Raw genomic sequence first — 16,933 nt, 5'->3', positions numbered from 1 at the left:
GAGTGATGAAAGCGTAGAGTTACAATAAGTATGCAATGAAGGGATTGAAAAGGGGTTTAGCTAACATTTCCTAAGATTGTGCACAAGTTATGCGATCATGCTACACACAAATATTAGAACTACATTTCTCAATGCAGAATGTTGCAATTCCTACTTCTAGGACGCATGCGATGCATATGCGAAAATGTCGATAGAACTTATGCCTAAGTTTCTATTCTTGCTTATGATGAATGACGCACACATAAGACAAGGTGACTGCATACCATCATTTCCTATTTCTAGGGTGCATGCGATGTGTAAATATCAATAGAACTTATGTCTAAGTTTCTACTCTTGCTTATGCGATTCTAATCTGACTCTCTCAAACCTAGATTCTAATCTGACTTTCTCAAGTCTAGATTCTAATCTGACTTTCTCAAGTCTAGATTCTAATCTGACTTTCTCAAGTCTAGATTCTATCTTTAGACTACTCTCTCGAGTATATCCAAAGGATGAATGGTGCATACATAAGACAAGATGATCGCATAAAATGTAAATCTTAAGTCATGCTAGCTAAGTACTTCCCAACCCATTCATAAATTTAGCTACTCATGCATGATATGGAGAGATTAGACATAGATTAAAATGAAGTTTCCATTTTCTGAAAATAAAGTACATAATACAAAATATCAAATGGATTTGAGAGTTAAATAGCCTAGTAAACGATGTCTTGCTTCCCATGGCCTTTTATACTGCTCTTTATCACTTCAACTCTGTTCTAGTTGTAAATTCTTGCTCTCACAAGGATTGGCCCTCTCTCCTTTGTATTGCTTTCCGGCAGTCTCTCGATCTATCCGGGAATGATTTCTCTCGACTTTCCCTCGTCTCTGTCTCTCTCCGTCCTCTATGTATATTTATAAGTATGTGCCGAAATGGACTAACTAACTAACTCCCTTTTTCTTTGGTGGCCTTCGGTATTTATAGATTTCAAGGTGAAGCAGCCTTTCTTGCTAATGATTGCAATGATGGGCAACATTAATGCCTCAAGGCGCCATTTAATCGTCACCGAAAGTTGAGCGTACTTGCTGCAGTGTGGTTTTTAACGACTTGTCAACTAAATTCGGAATCGATCGTTATCGGCTTTCCGTCCCATCATGATTTATTATGCTGTCGCCTTGATGCGAGGTCTTTATGCGGCCACCTATTTAAGAAACTTCTCACGATCGCATGACTTGCGATCGCAATCTTCAAGTGTGCTGACGCATTGTGCCTTTGGATCGCAGTTTCATATGCGCCATCGCATCATACCTACACAAAATAGGTAAATTAGTTGCTTTTATGCGATGAGCGCTCGCGATCGCAATTCCTTTCAGTTTAGCGCTTTCAGATTTGATATTGCCTATTTACCATCACATTCTCTCATTAGTTTACTTATTTGAGCTGTAATAACTTGTATTTCTACTAGTTATCAATGTGTCATAAAAAGGATAAAATGAGAAAACATGAAAATTACGTCAAAATTATTAAATAATATATAAATAATGTAATTTGATGTCTTGGACAGTTCATATCAATCACAATCTGTTTTGATTTAGAAGGTGTAAATGGACATCCAAAATATGCTAAGATAGTTTGCAAATAAGAGAGAAATGATTTGATAGTCTTTTGTGGTTGGGCTCACAACACACTTCCAAAGATCGGAAGGTTACATTTATATTACTTTTTTAAAAAATAGCCTTTGTGTGTATATATAGTTATTAGTAATATATTTTTTAAACAATAAACAATAATTTTTTTTTTATATATAAAATTAAAATTGGTTTTCTAAACAAGAATAATAATAAAATTAAAACTGGACATAATTATAAAAACAGTTTTTAATGTTGTGTAAATTATAATGAAATTAAAATGGGGCTCATGGGCTGAAAACGACCATTTATCCTGGCCCACAGCAAAGCAAACGATGTCGTATGAATAATGTTGCTGGAGAAAAAAAAACAAAAATGCGGTGAGCGTGGATCGAACACGCGACCTTCAGATCTTCAGTCTGACGCTCTCCCAACTGAGCTATCCCCGCTAGATGTCGACAACAATACCCGTGTTTATATAAGTTTTATGTTTTCTACCATTTTTGAAAAAATATCCGCTCAGTAATTTCTATTTGATGATGCTTTTCGTTTATTGTTAATTTTTTTAAAGAACTAGAAAATGGATGTATTTGAATTTTTGTTTCATGTTTCTTTTTCGAGAAACAAAAACATAATTTCTTTTAAAACTATTTCTGGTTTATTATTATTTTTTCCTTTTTTGTAATAATTTAATATAAAAAATATATGTCATACCATACACTAGTTATCGAAAAAGAACTTCAATCTGCTCACAACATATGCAATGTCAAGTCCAGTATAGTTCGTTAAAAACATAACACTACCAATAATTTTTGCATGTTCAGATTGAGGAGCACTTTCACCCTTATTCTTCTTAAGACTCATACTAGGATTAGAGGGTGTTTTTACAGGTGTATCATCAAGACATCAAATCTCTTTAGCAATTTTTTAATGTAGCGTAATTGACATAAAGAAAATCAATTTTCAGTTTTTCTTATTTTAACACCAAGTATCACATTAACCTCATCTAAATCTTTCATTTCAAATTGTGAGGATAAAAATAAATTGGTGTCATTAATTATATTTATATTTGTGTCAAATATCAGCAATCATCAACATACATACAAATAATCACACAATTAGCTCCTAACCACTTTGAGCCTAACCACTTTGAGTGAACACATGTGTCAGAATAGTTTACTTTGAAGTCACTGTTTACTATAGTGTTGTTAAATTTTTCATACCATTGTTTAAGAGCTTGTTTTAGACTGTAAAGCTACAATAAAACTTCCAGATTATATCATATATATTTCCTTTTCCAAGTCCCCATTGAGGAATGTCGTCTTTACATCCATCTGTTGTATTAAAAGGTCACGTATCGCTGCATAGGCTATCAATGTTCTAATAGTGCCTATTTTAATCACAGATGATTGAGTGTCAACATAACCTATACCTTGCTTTTGTCTGTCTCCCAACTAGTCTAGCCTTAAACTTGTCCATTATACCATATGGTCTCATTTTCTTCTTAAATATTCATTTACATCTAATGAGTTTATTTCCTTTAGGTAGTTTCACTAATTCTCATATTTGATTCATAACTAAAGAATCTAATTCCCTCTAGATTGCTTCTTTCCAAAAACTAGAATTTATAGAACTTAAAGTTTCTTGATAGGTCTTCTCGCCCGCGCCATCACGTAAACTAGAATTTACAACGTCGTGATGCTACGGAAAAACATTTCGACGCCTCGCGTTGGAGCGTCGTCGCACTAGGGTACAACGTCGCGACACTGCTGTACAGAAAACCTCTATACAGTGCAATTTTTTTTTTCTGATTCCCTTTGATTTGGCTCCAAATTCACCAAAACGACGCTAGAAAACTCCATGAACGACTCGGACTTTGAATTTACAGACTCGATAACAATTAATATGCACAAAATAACGGGCCCTTACATACCGAATCATAAATTAAACGAAAAAATCTAAAAATTAATCCCCAAAACATAAAAAATTTGTAAACCTCACATTCACATACATAAATGCATAACAGAAAAAAAAAAAAAAAAAATCTCACCATAACTCTGAATGTAATTCTGGAAAAATAAAAGTGGGACTCAGAACTGCACGCTCTGATACCAATTGATGGATGTATGAACACCCGATGCGGAAACGAATCATAGCCCAATTTTTATTTTACATAAAACATACATAAATTCAGAAGTCGAAAACATTCAAATGCAATTTAGTACAACATGGTTGATAAAAAAAAAATTAAGAGGAATTGAAGAGATATTGTGTATTTACCCTTGAAGACCAAAGACTCTTTACAAGTCCTCACAAATTCCACGAACTCTTTAAAGTCTCCTTAGAGCATGAACACCAAAAAATTATAGCAACCAAAAACCAATTTCGGACACGACTACAATGAAACCTCTTTATTCTCAGGGGTGAGAATCGGCTAGAGTTGTGAGCTCCGCTTTAATTATGAGAAAGGGAGGAGAGTTCTTTGAGATCGAATTGTGCAGAGGTATTTCATAGAGGAAGGTTCTGTGTGTTGCAGAGAGAAAAAATGGGGAGTTATCAACTAACTCCCTTCCTTTAAGTTTAAATTAAAAAAATAAAATAAAATCATTTAATATATATAAATATATAATAACCAATTTACTATATATATATGCATACACATATATATTATATATGTATACACTATATGCTATATCTAATATAACACATAACATATAGTTTATATCATATCATATATAATATAGGCAATAGTTTAATATTCTCTCATTTTAACATATAGTATTTAATACGAATCACATTCATATTAAATTTAACTTATAGATTTATATGAATCACATTCATATAATTAATATCTGAATCATATTCAAATAATTATTTTTTCTCAAATAAAACTTTATATTATAATGTATCATATACATTATATTAATTATATCAAATATAAATAATTTTATATTAATTATATCTTATATAATTCAAATTAATCCAAAATTAATTCGAACAACTCAAATTAATCTAAAATTAATTCGATTCTCATTAATCCCAGTTGAGTTACCGATGGGACCTTATGGACCTATAGATTGAAGCTCTAATGGTATTCGATTAATTAACTAAACTCTTTAATTATATTAACAAACTTTAATTAACTGTCGGTCACTCCGCTAAAAACCAATAGCTGCACTATTCTCACTATAGATATATTTCTATGTCCATTGGATATAACCAATCAATGGTGCATTGACCCTTCACAAATTTCTCGTAAGTATAACTGGGTCAAAATTACCGTTTTACCCTTGTAGTTACATCTAACTCTTTAAGTACCACTGATTTCTCTAATGAACAATAAGTTATAGTCTAACTATAACTGAATCCCTCTCGAGCTAATAGAGGGTGTGGTGCCACATTGTTCAATCCCCAAAATTAGTCTTTAAGGAGCAATTTCTCTACTTAGTCTAATTACAGAGAAGGAGTGAATTCATTCTTATGTATCTATGTTCCCAACTCCCCAATCAGACGAATTCCCGAAAATGGTAGACATATTGAGTCGGTGATACTACCCACTTTTACCCATGCAAATCAAAGGATTGCCTTTAGAGGCAGAAGTTCACAGTTCACTCACGATTCAGGTTAAGTCACCTATGGTCATCTTGGTGAAATGTAAGTCTCTTCTATCAACAACATTATATAAAAAGACTATTCATCTCGTAGTTCGGTCTTATACAAGCTCTTTGTATAGAACACCCACACTCACATGTCTTCACATGAGTGATCAAGATCAGATCAGATCATTTGTCACCGGGATAAGGTACCTAGCCATATCCATCTACTACAGACCGTTTAGGTTATCACTTAAACATGATCCACCTATTTATCTCCAAATACATGTTTAAGTTATAGAAGATAACATTGGATCTTAATGTATTAGTTTTGTAGGTTAATGCTACTAAATGTCAAATAAAATACATATTATTTTATTAGATAAATAAATTGTTTGTATGGTACAATTACAAACTACAAGATCCATGAGATTTAGGATATCAACCCCAACAATCTCCCACTTATCCTAAAGTTAGTGGGTTGTACATCATAAAAGTCAAACTATTACAACAGTACACAAAAACAAGAAACTAGGGCAAACAATATGCGCCCAGTAAAAAATCTCCCACTTGTCTTAGACTCGATGCGGCCTGTGTCGTAGATCGAGACTCTCCATGTGACCCTCAAACACCTTAGTTGTGATAGCCTTTGTAAATGGATCATTAATAGTTGTGCACCGAAGCGATCTGCGTGACGATCATGTCCCTTCAATGCATAATCTTTCATATCATGTGATACTTACACTCTATGTGCTTTCCACACTTGTGACTCCTAGGCTCCCTGGAATTAGCTACAACACCATTATTATCATAAGAAAGGATGATGGACTTTGACATGTCTGGAACCACTTCCAAATTAGTCAAGAATTTTCTAAGCCAAATAGCCTCCCTAGCAGTTTCACAAGCTGCTACATATTCTATCTCCATAGTGGAATAAGTAATGCACCCTTGTTTGGTGCTTCTCCAGACTATAGCTCCTTCATTAAGAGTAAACATTGATCTTGATGTAGATTTTCTAGAATCCCTATCAGTCTGAAAATCAGAGTCTGTGTATTATGTAACGATCGAATCCTGAGACCCATATACGAGCATGTAGTCCCTCATTCTCTGAAAAAACTTGAGGATGGTTTTAACGACAGTCCAATGATCTAATCCTAGATTAGACTGATATCTACTGACTATCCCCACTACATAGCAGATGCCACGTCTAGTACATAACATTGCATGCATCAGGCTACCAACTGTTGAGTTGTATGTCCTAAAACTCGCAGTTGTAATGTTAAACATATTCTATTATCAATAAAGACGTTATTGACGTTTATTCAATAAAACTATTGTTGAATATGTGAATTGCACTTATAAACTCTAAATTCAATAAACTAAAGATCCATGGATATTATTTGAATACATGACCTTTATGTGGAGACATAAGAGTGGATCAAGTTCAGTAAATAGTCAAAACGATCTATAATATACGAATAAGGCTGGGTACCTTATTTTGGTAACACTATCGGATGCGGCCTACTCTGTATTTGTTATAATTTGTTGTAAAGTGCTACAAATAAAGAGATCCTGATTCGTTCATGTATTGACATGAGGAGTGGGGGCATCCTATGTAATGAGTTTGCATAAGATCGGATCAAGAATTAAGTCACTGTTACTTTATAATGTTGTTTGTTTTTAAGACTGGCTTTTTCAAAGCAATGACCTAGGTAACTTAACCTTAATCCTGAGCTAACTATGAACTCCTACTTATTCAGGATTATCCTTAAATTTTCATGTGTGAGGGTTGACTCAACAATGCCAGCTCAATAAGCCTCCCATTTCAAGGGTAAGATCGGACAGATAGTTGGGGACATAGGGTGCAAGATGAAATTCATTCCTACCCGCTTTTAGGGATAGTAGAGAGGTTGTTCCCTTGAGTGCTAACTCCAGGTCTTGAACAAGGGACCCCACCCTCTCATTGGCCTGAGAGGGACTCGGTTTGTTGATTGGTTCATAGATTAATTGTTCATTAGAGGATCAGTGGGACTTAAGGGACAAAGAGTAATCTCGGGGGTAAAACAACCATTTGACCCAACTGTTATTACGAACAACCTATGAAGGGTTAACTTACTAATCATGGTTATATCGAGTGGACACAATATATCTATAGTGAGGAGAGTGCAACTCTGGGCTTTAGTGGAGTGACCCAGTAGTTAACAAATGGTGGTTAATTAGGTTAAAGAGTTTAGTCGGTTAATCATGGATCGTTGGAGCCCATGATCTGTAGGTTCATGAGGTCTCCCTACTAGCTCATATCGGAATAAACCTTAGAACAGTGTGACGAACGAATTTAAAGTGTTCAAATTTGGTTCTTGGAGCAAAGCGTTAAATATATACGATATATTTAACCTAATGTTTAATTGTGAATTAAATATAAAGGTAGAGAAAATAGAAGATATTTGAATAAGATTTAAATATCAAGATTATGAATAAGGATTCATAAAAATTGGGATAAGTGTTGGATTTAATATTAAATTAAATTAATTACATTGTTTAATTAATTATTTAATATTAATTTAATTTTCAAATTTATCATTAGAATTAATTTTGAAATTAAATGAAATTGGTCAAAATTGCATTAAAAGTCAATTGTTGCCTACGTCAAAATGCAATAGAAGTCAAATTGTTGACTTTTGATTTTGAAAGTCAAAAAGTCAAATTTATTGACTTTGAACTTTGAGAGTCAAACTTTGACCAAGTTAGTGGAAAGATCCAATATTTGTGAGTGGAAAATGCCAACTTTTGCATGGCTAAATGTTGTCTTCATTTGAAGACACTTGTCCCACTAAATCTAGGGGTGTTCATGAAAGATCTCTTAACGAAGAGTTCCATGAGCGCTATCGGATCTCTCCAATTTCATCGTGACCGAAATATACTAACTACATTTGAACATATAGTTATACAAACAAATAGTAATTAACGGCATGCTTTGAACAAAAAAAAAAAAAACAAGGGAGAAAGTTCTCATACCAGTTGCAGACGCTCTTCAAGCTATGGAACTCAATGCAGTGGAAGACCTCTACCGGATCAACAAAAACCCAGCAAATTCTTCGGCTACAGCAGCACGAACAACCACAAACAAACAAACGCAGCGAGGACGACACCACCAAAAAAAATCCCTAGGTATTCTCAGAGTGAGAATCCAAAGCGTGGTCTTTGGTGAGTTTGGTAGAAGTAAGAGGAATAACTGATCGTGTAGACGATAAGCAAGTGGGAGAGAATATGAAGCTATCGCATAACAAGATGCTTATTGCTTAGAAGAAATCACACGATCATGTAGAGTTTACTGAATGATCGTTTAAAAAAAGTAGGCGATCGTTTAGCAAACATGGCAAGCTATACGATCATTTAGGAAAGCTAAGCGATCGTTTAGGAATTAGTGTGCGATCGTTTAGGCGCTAGGTAGATGATTGTTTAGGCGCGAGGTATGCGATCGTTTAGGTACCAAGCGACTATCATATAAGCTCTCGACTAAGCGATCGTTTACGTTTTCACACCAACGCAAAACGTTCGATGTTTTTGTTTTCAAAATGAAACAAATTTCATTTTTATTCATCGTTACAATAACTGACGCTGTTATCCCACTAACACACGACCGAGAGAGATTTTAGGTTAATTATCATATAATTAACCAATTAAATTATTAATAAATATAATCATATTATATTTTTACCCTATAGTTTAATATCACATATCTACTATAGTAATTTCTCCTCTACTTGATATAAATCATATTTATATCTAATTTTCTTCAAAATAATGTATCTCATACATTTAGCCAATATATCATATATAATTAATAAGTCCAATTATATCATATATAAATAACTAGTCCAATTATATCATATATAATCAAATTCTCTTGTCAATTTGAACATTTCAAATTAACCCAACCACTGATTCTCGACTTTATCCAAGCTACCCAGGGGACCTAATGAACCTGTGACTTGAAGCTCCAATGGTCCGTGAATATTTGACCAAACTCTTTAGCCACGAGATCCACTATCCGTTAACTGTCAAGCATTCCACTAAAGACCAACAGCTGAACCTCTTTACCATAAATATATTTCTGTGTCCATTGGATATAACCAATCATGAGTCTGATGACCCTTCACAGACGCTCGTAATTATAGTTAGGCCAAATTACCGTTTTGCCTCTATAGTTACATCTCACTCCTTAAGTGCCACTGATTCATCTAATCAAACAACACATAGTCCAACTATGAATGAACACCTCTGGGCTAAGAGAACCGGTGTGGAGCACATCGTTCAAACCCTGGAATCAGCCCTTAAGGGAGCTATCTATCTACTTACCCCTGCCTCGGGAGGAAGATGAATTCCATCTTGTGTAGCTGATTTCCTAGCTCCCAAATCAGACGAATCCCCAAAATGGTAGGTTTGAATCGGCGACCTGGCCACTTCACCCATACAAATCAAAGGACCGCCCTCAACGGCAGAAGTTCCAACTCACTCAGAATTGAGGTCATGTTACCTATGGTCATCTTAGTGAAGTGAAGTCTCTGTCATGAACGGTGTTATATAACGAGACGTTAACACTTCGTGGTCAGGTCTTATACGAACTCTTTGTATAGGAAACTCCTGTTCGCATGTTCCCAACACGAATGATCAGGATCAAACCATCAGTGACAAGTCACAACACTTATGACCATTCCACAAAGTAGGTCGCATCCGTAGTGTTATCAAGATAAGGTTTCCCTCCTATATCCATATACTACAGACCATTTTGGTTATCACTTAAGACATGATCCACTTGTATGTCACCACATGCATGCTTGAGTTAAATACATATAACCAGGGATTTTAAGTTTATTGGTTTATGGTAAAGCAAATAAAAACATACAACTGAGCAAGAAATAAGATGTGAAGTAAAATATCATATATTATACAATACAAGCGTTCGTACAAACTGTTTAGGAACTACAGGACACGAAACTTAGGGTATCAACCCCAACAATCTCCCACTTGTCCTAAAGTGAAGTGGGGTGTACAATAAACTAGTACAAATCAATAAACTAGGGCATAAAAGCCCAGTACATGAAAATCTCCCACTTACCCTAGTCCAGCCGTGGGCGATCCTATAAACCCATGCTTCGTAGGTGACCCTCAAACATTGTAGTCGTGAGAACCTTCGTAAACGGGTCAACAACATTGTGCTCCGAATCGATCTTCGTGACGATCACATCCCTTCGATGTACTATCTCGCGGATCAGATGATACTTCCTCTCTATATGTTTGTCGTGCCTGTGACTCCTCGGATCCTTGGAGTTTGCCACTGCCCCACTATTATCACAATAGAGGGTAATGGGCCTAGACATATCTGTAACAACATCCAGTTCTGTTAAGAACTTCCTGAGCCAGACGACCTCCTTAGCAGCTTCGCAAGCTGCTACGTACTCTGCCTCCATAGTGGAGTCGGCGATGCACCCCTACTTAATGCTTCGCGACACTACAGCTCCTTCGTGAAGAGTAAAGACTGACCCTGATGTGGACTTGTGAAAGTCCTTATCAGTCTGAAAGTCAGAATCCGTGTATCCAGTAAGGATCAAATCCCTAGAACCATACACGAGCAATTAGTCCCTCGTTCTCTGAAGATACTTGAGGATGTTATTCACTGCGGTCCAGTGACTCTGGCCTTGGTTAGACTGATATCTACTGACTATGCCCATAGTATAGCAGATGTCTGGACGAGTACAAAGCATCGCGTACATCAAACTACTAACGGCATACGCATATGGGACTCGTGTCATCTTCTTAACCTCTTGAGGCGTCTTAGGACTCATGTCCTTAGACAAAGTGACTCCATGCCTGAATGGCAGTAGGCCCTTCTTGGAGTCCTAAACAATGTAAACTTTTAGAGAGAAACATGAAGAGGAAAAATAAATTATCAAATACCCTATTTTCCTCCACTGGGTGTTTTATCTAGGGTTAAGTTAACTTAGGAAAATCCGACTATTGATTTTGACTAAATGAATGTTTAATTTGCCCAAAAATAACACTTGCCTTTGGTTAGTTAAACAATTTTGTTTAAGGTCTATTAAACACTTTAACAAACTTTGATCAAACATTGCATGCTTGTAACAAATCTATCTACCAGGTAAGTTCCCAGGTAAGGGTGTTACAATTTCCGTAAATTTAAATACCCCAGCCTAGACAGAACTAGCCTTAAACAAAAGGTCCCTTATAGATACATTTGTTACAATGTTAATCTTTTAATTAAGAATCAATTTAATCCTATTAAATCGATAAAAATATTAAACTTAAATTTCTAATCTCATTAGAAAAAGATATTAGGTCGATCTGAATCATGTTTTAAAAAAAATTTAAAAATGATTTTTAACCTAATGTTTGCATGCAATTCTGAGTTATCGATTTTAATTTCTAATTTCATTTAGTTATAACCATAACTAATGAAACAAATTAAAACATACATTGCATGCTTTGAGATACTTTAGTAAATTATACATTTATAAATTATCTAAGATAGTGTCATGCTTCATGCAATTTCATTTTCATTACTGACATATACAACATTTATATAAATAGGTAATGAATCAAACTATAGCATACATCCATACATACATTGAACTATATATTATAACAATTATAATATAAATGATGCAGGATATGCTATTAATGTATGCATGTATATATTATATGATGCATGAACATGCTATAAAAATAAATCATGTATCTAAAATTATAACATTTATAATATAATACATGAAATTAAATGCATAACTTATGGTTAGATTCTATACTATATGGAAAACTTTATGGCATATAATAATAAAATTAAATCATACATCACATGAATAATATAAAAGTAATTAATGGACCAGGATTGAACACTTATTAAAAAAAATTACAAAATGAATATCCATCCGGTTCTAAACAAGTGAATCGGGCCTTGAACTACTTAAACTAGACCGCGAACTGCTCAAACCAGCCAAGAATCGGTCCAGATGAACCCAACCAACTCGAACCAGAGAACCCACAAATCGAATCGGACCAGCAGACCACGAACCAGAGTTGAACTGCGTGAAATCTCCGTCTTGGAGCATCGCAACACTATGCCCTAACGTCATGACACTACGAAGGTTTTTTTCATTCGCCGCATCGTAGCGTCGCAATGCTAGGGCACAACGTTGTGACGTTACAGTACAGTCACCTACTGTACTACTTGAAATTTCTTCGAAATGCCATGGAAATTTGCCTCGTTTTCTCCAGAATCTGGCTGGGAACACAACAGATGAATCAACAAACAAAAATACAGTCTCAATCGCATAATTAATGCCCCTAAAAACATGGCCCTTTACAAAAAAATTTGTAAAAAAAAAAAAATAGCGATAAATCTATACAACCCAATCCCGAAAATTCCATTAATGCAAACCATTCAACACAAAATTCATCATATGAATAAACAGAATGATTTACCCACCAACACTGTAAAAACCATTCTTGAAAAATTAGGAAAAATTGGGATCTAAACCAGTGGCTCTGATACCAATTAAAGGAACCCTTTGATAGGTCCAAGAGTGAAACGCATCGTCCTAATTCCCAAATTTACAGAATCCTGAATTTTTACAAAAGAAGAATAAAATTATGCATTTAAAACTAAAAATACAATACGCTCTTAACAAAGCAGAAGATGAAGATGGGTTTAGTAACCCTTACCTTTGAAGAATTAAATCTTCACGTAATTCCCTTCCAAGAATGGTCACGAATAGAATGAGATCTACAATGGACACCACCACTAGGTTTCCTTAAATATTCTTAGGATGAGAGCCCATGAGTTGTGGGCTCTGGCTATTTTGGTGAGGGAAGGGATTTTAGAGATTTGTGAAAGCAGGGAGAGAGTAGAGAAGACAATTCAAGAAAAACTCATAGAACCTTTCTGTGTTTCGGATGAAGGAAGAAGAAGACCAAAAACTGAGAATTGCCCCTAACTCCTCTTCACATGTAGTAGAGAGAAGAAAAAAGGGGGAGAGAGTTAATATTCCTTCCTTAAAATTATTTTTTAAAAATCAAATAAAAAATAATTTTAATTAAACTTTAATATATATATGTATATATGTGATTGAAGGAAATCGATCACGAGAATTACAATGAGCAGCGGAAAAGATCATTCCAAATTACAATCATGTATGAACATTACAAATTACAGTCATACATAGAAACAAATAGTTATGCATTCATTACAGAAATTACAACATGAAACTATAAATGATCAAAGAGAAACTCTACACACATTTGTAGACTCGTCTCCACGCTCCTTGATCACGAACACTCAAACAAAACAACTTTGAACGCTTGAACAACATGACCGCTTCGCCGCATGAACACTGCAGACTCAAACTCAGCAATAGCCTCGATCACGAACACCCCAACAATACAAATGGCCTCCACAGAACCTCGACGGCGTCGAGTTGAGTATAACACTACCAAGAAGGCTACCTTGGTATTCTCGTTGTGAGAATCTAGAGGGTGGGCTCTGTTTGGACTTGGTTTGAGGAAAAAGAAAGAGGATTCAACAATCGTGTAAACGATTGAGCAAGTGGGAGAAGGCCGAACCTATCGCATAGATCGATGCCCAATCGTCTATCAAAAGCTAAGCGATCGTCTAGCAAAAGCTAAGCGATCATTTAGCTCATCGCTTAGTTCCATGTCTGTCACTTACAAAACACTACACGATCTTTTACCTTAGTCAAACCGTCGCTTAGTAAATCCGTGTTTACTTGACAACTTTCGTGAGATCTTTTTCAGAGAGAAATCTCAAAAACATTTTTCCAAAAAACTTACTAAAATTAGGAAAACAATTTTCCTTTTATCTTACGGTTACCATGAACCACCAATAACCTCCCACTCAATTGGTTATTAGAGAAAAAGATTTAATTATCCAATAACTAATATTATTATAAATATAAATGATAACCAACTTATTCATACTATATTTATAATCTATAGTTTTAATATTTCATCTCATGAAACATATAAACCATAGTTCTTTTTCTATTCCATGGTACTTAATATAAATCTCATTTACATCAATCCTCCACTAGATGTATCTCATACATCATACCGATCATATCATATATAATCAAATTACCCCTTGTCAATTTGAACATCTCAAATCAACACAAGGAACTGATCCATAACTAAATCCATTAAGCTACCAAAGGGACCTTATGGACCTGTAGCTCGAAGCTCCGATGATACGTGAATAACTAACTAAATTCTTTAGTCAAGTGATCTACCATCCGTAAACTGCCAGGCACTCTACTAAAGATCGACAGTTGAAGTCTTCTTACCACAGATATATTATGTGTCCATTTTAACCAATCATAAGTGCGACAACCCTTCACAGATCGCTCATAAATACAGCTGGGCCAATAACTATATTATGCCCCTGTAGTTACATCTAACTCCTTAAATACCACTGATTCCTCTAATGAACATAAGTCATAGTCCTACTATGATTGAGTTCTCTCTTCCAAAGAGAAGTTGTGGCCACTATGTTCAAGCTCCAGAATCAGCCCTTAAAGGAGCAATCTCTCTACTCATCTCTGCTTCGGGAAAGAAGTGAATTCCATTTTGTGGATTGAGTTTCCAACTCCCAGATCAGACAAGTCCCCAAAAAGATAGGCATGTTGAATTGGCAATCTGGCCACTCTCACCCATACTAATCAAAGGTCTGCCCTCAAAGGCAGAAGTTCCCAAAACACTCAGGATTGAGGTCGTGTCACCTACGGTCGTTTAGGTGAGATGTAAGTCTCTAATATCAACGGCGTTATATACAAAGTCTAGTCATCTCGTGATGAGTCTTACACAAACTCCTTGTATAGGACACCCTCGCTCGCACGTCTCCAAATGCAGGTCAAGATCTACCATCTGTAGTAGTTTACAACACTTGGAATCCTCTACAAAGTGGGTCGTATCTGTAGTGTCACCAGGATCAGGTATCCCACCTTAATCTTTATACTACAGACCTATTTAGGTTATCACTTAAGATATGATTCACTTGTATATCACATATACATGCTTAAGTTCACATAAGATAACCAAGGAGCTTTGTTGATTAGATATGAGTAAATGCCATGATGAAATAACAATTATTTTATTCATTAAACAATGTGTATCTTTACAAAACAACGAGACTCTGGGAGAATTAGGACACCAATCCCAACAATGATAACTATTTTATCATATAATATATATTAAACTATATGTTATATCAAATATAACATAAACCTATAGTTTAATATTGTATCAAATACAATATAACCTATAGCTTTAATTCTTTCATCAATGACATTTAATATAAATCCTATTTATATTAAATTTAATTATGTGATCAAATTCATATAATTAATAGTTGAATCATATTCAAATATTTATTTCCTCTAAAAAAAACTTAATATTATAATGTATCAAATACATTATAGTAATTATATAATATATAATTAAAATTAAATTAATTATATCACATATAATTAATTCCCTCAATTAATTTGAACAAATCAAATTAATCTAAAAACTTATTCTCATTTATTCCGGTTGAGCTACCGAGGGGACCTCATGGACCTATAGCTTGAAGCTCCAACAGTACGTGAATAATTAATTAAACACTTTAATTAAATTATTCACTATCTATTAACTGTCGAGCACTCCATTAAAGACCGATAGCTGCACTCTTCATACTACAAATATATTTTTGTGTCCGTTGGATATAACCAGTTAATAATACAATGACCTTTCACAAATTGCTCGTAAGTACAATTGAGCCAATATTACCGTTTTGCCCTATAGTTACATTTAACTCCTTAAGTACCACTGATCCCTTTAATGAACAATAAATCATAGTCCAACTATGACAAAACCCCTCTCAGGCAAAGAGAGGGTGTGGTGCCACATTTATCAAGCTCCAGAATCAGCCTTTAAGGGAGCAATTCATCTACTTACCCCGACGTTGGGAAAGGAGTAAATTTCTTCTTCTGTAGTTGTGTTCCCAACTCCCCAATCAGACAAATCCCCAAAATGATAGGCTTGTCAAGTCAGCGATCTGGCCACACTTACCCATACAAATCAAATGACCGCCTTCATAGGCAGGAGTTCACAACTCACTCATGATTCAGGTCATGTTACTATGGCCATCCTGGTGAAATGTAAGTCTTTATTATGAACGTCGTTATCTAGTAGGACTAAATATTTTGTGGTCTAATCTTATACAAACTTTTTTTAATAGAATATCCCTACTTACATGTCTCTACATAAATGATCAATATTAGATTATTTATAGCAGTTTACAACAATTGTAATATCTATAAAGTAGGCCATACCCGTAGTGTCACCAAGATAAGGTATCCAGCCTTATCCATCTACTACAGACCATTCAGGTTATCACTTAAAACATGATCCACTCATATGTCGCTATATATATGTATAAGATATAAGATAACATTGGATCTTAGTTTATTGGCTTGTGATTAATGTAATTAAAAAATGAAATAAAACATCATATATTTTATTAAATAAATAAGATGTTTGTACAATACATTTACTAACTATAAGACCCTACGATATTTAGGGCATCAACCCTAACAACAAACACTTTATTATCTTTAGGTTCATAGAAGTAACCACCTCTCGTTCCTTTAAGGTAGTCTACAT

At 34.8% G+C, this 16,933-nt stretch overlaps 1 non-coding gene across 1 annotated transcript; it reads right to left on the bottom strand.

Moving 5' to 3' along the window:
* Nucleotides 1-1,983: 1,983 nt before the first annotated feature.
* TRNAF-GAA lies at nucleotides 1,984-2,056 on the bottom strand. Its single transcript has one exon. It is a non-coding gene; the product is annotated as a tRNA-Phe (tRNA).
* Nucleotides 2,057-16,933: the final 14,877 nt, after the last annotated feature.

This window comes from Benincasa hispida, unplaced genomic scaffold (genome assembly GCF_009727055.1).
Source record: "Benincasa hispida cultivar B227 unplaced genomic scaffold, ASM972705v1 Contig378, whole genome shotgun sequence".
Classification (NCBI taxonomy): Eukaryota; Viridiplantae; Streptophyta; class Magnoliopsida; order Cucurbitales; family Cucurbitaceae; genus Benincasa; species Benincasa hispida.
The sequence above is the reverse complement of the archived record's forward strand: the minus strand, read 5'-3'. Positions and strand labels throughout refer to the sequence as shown.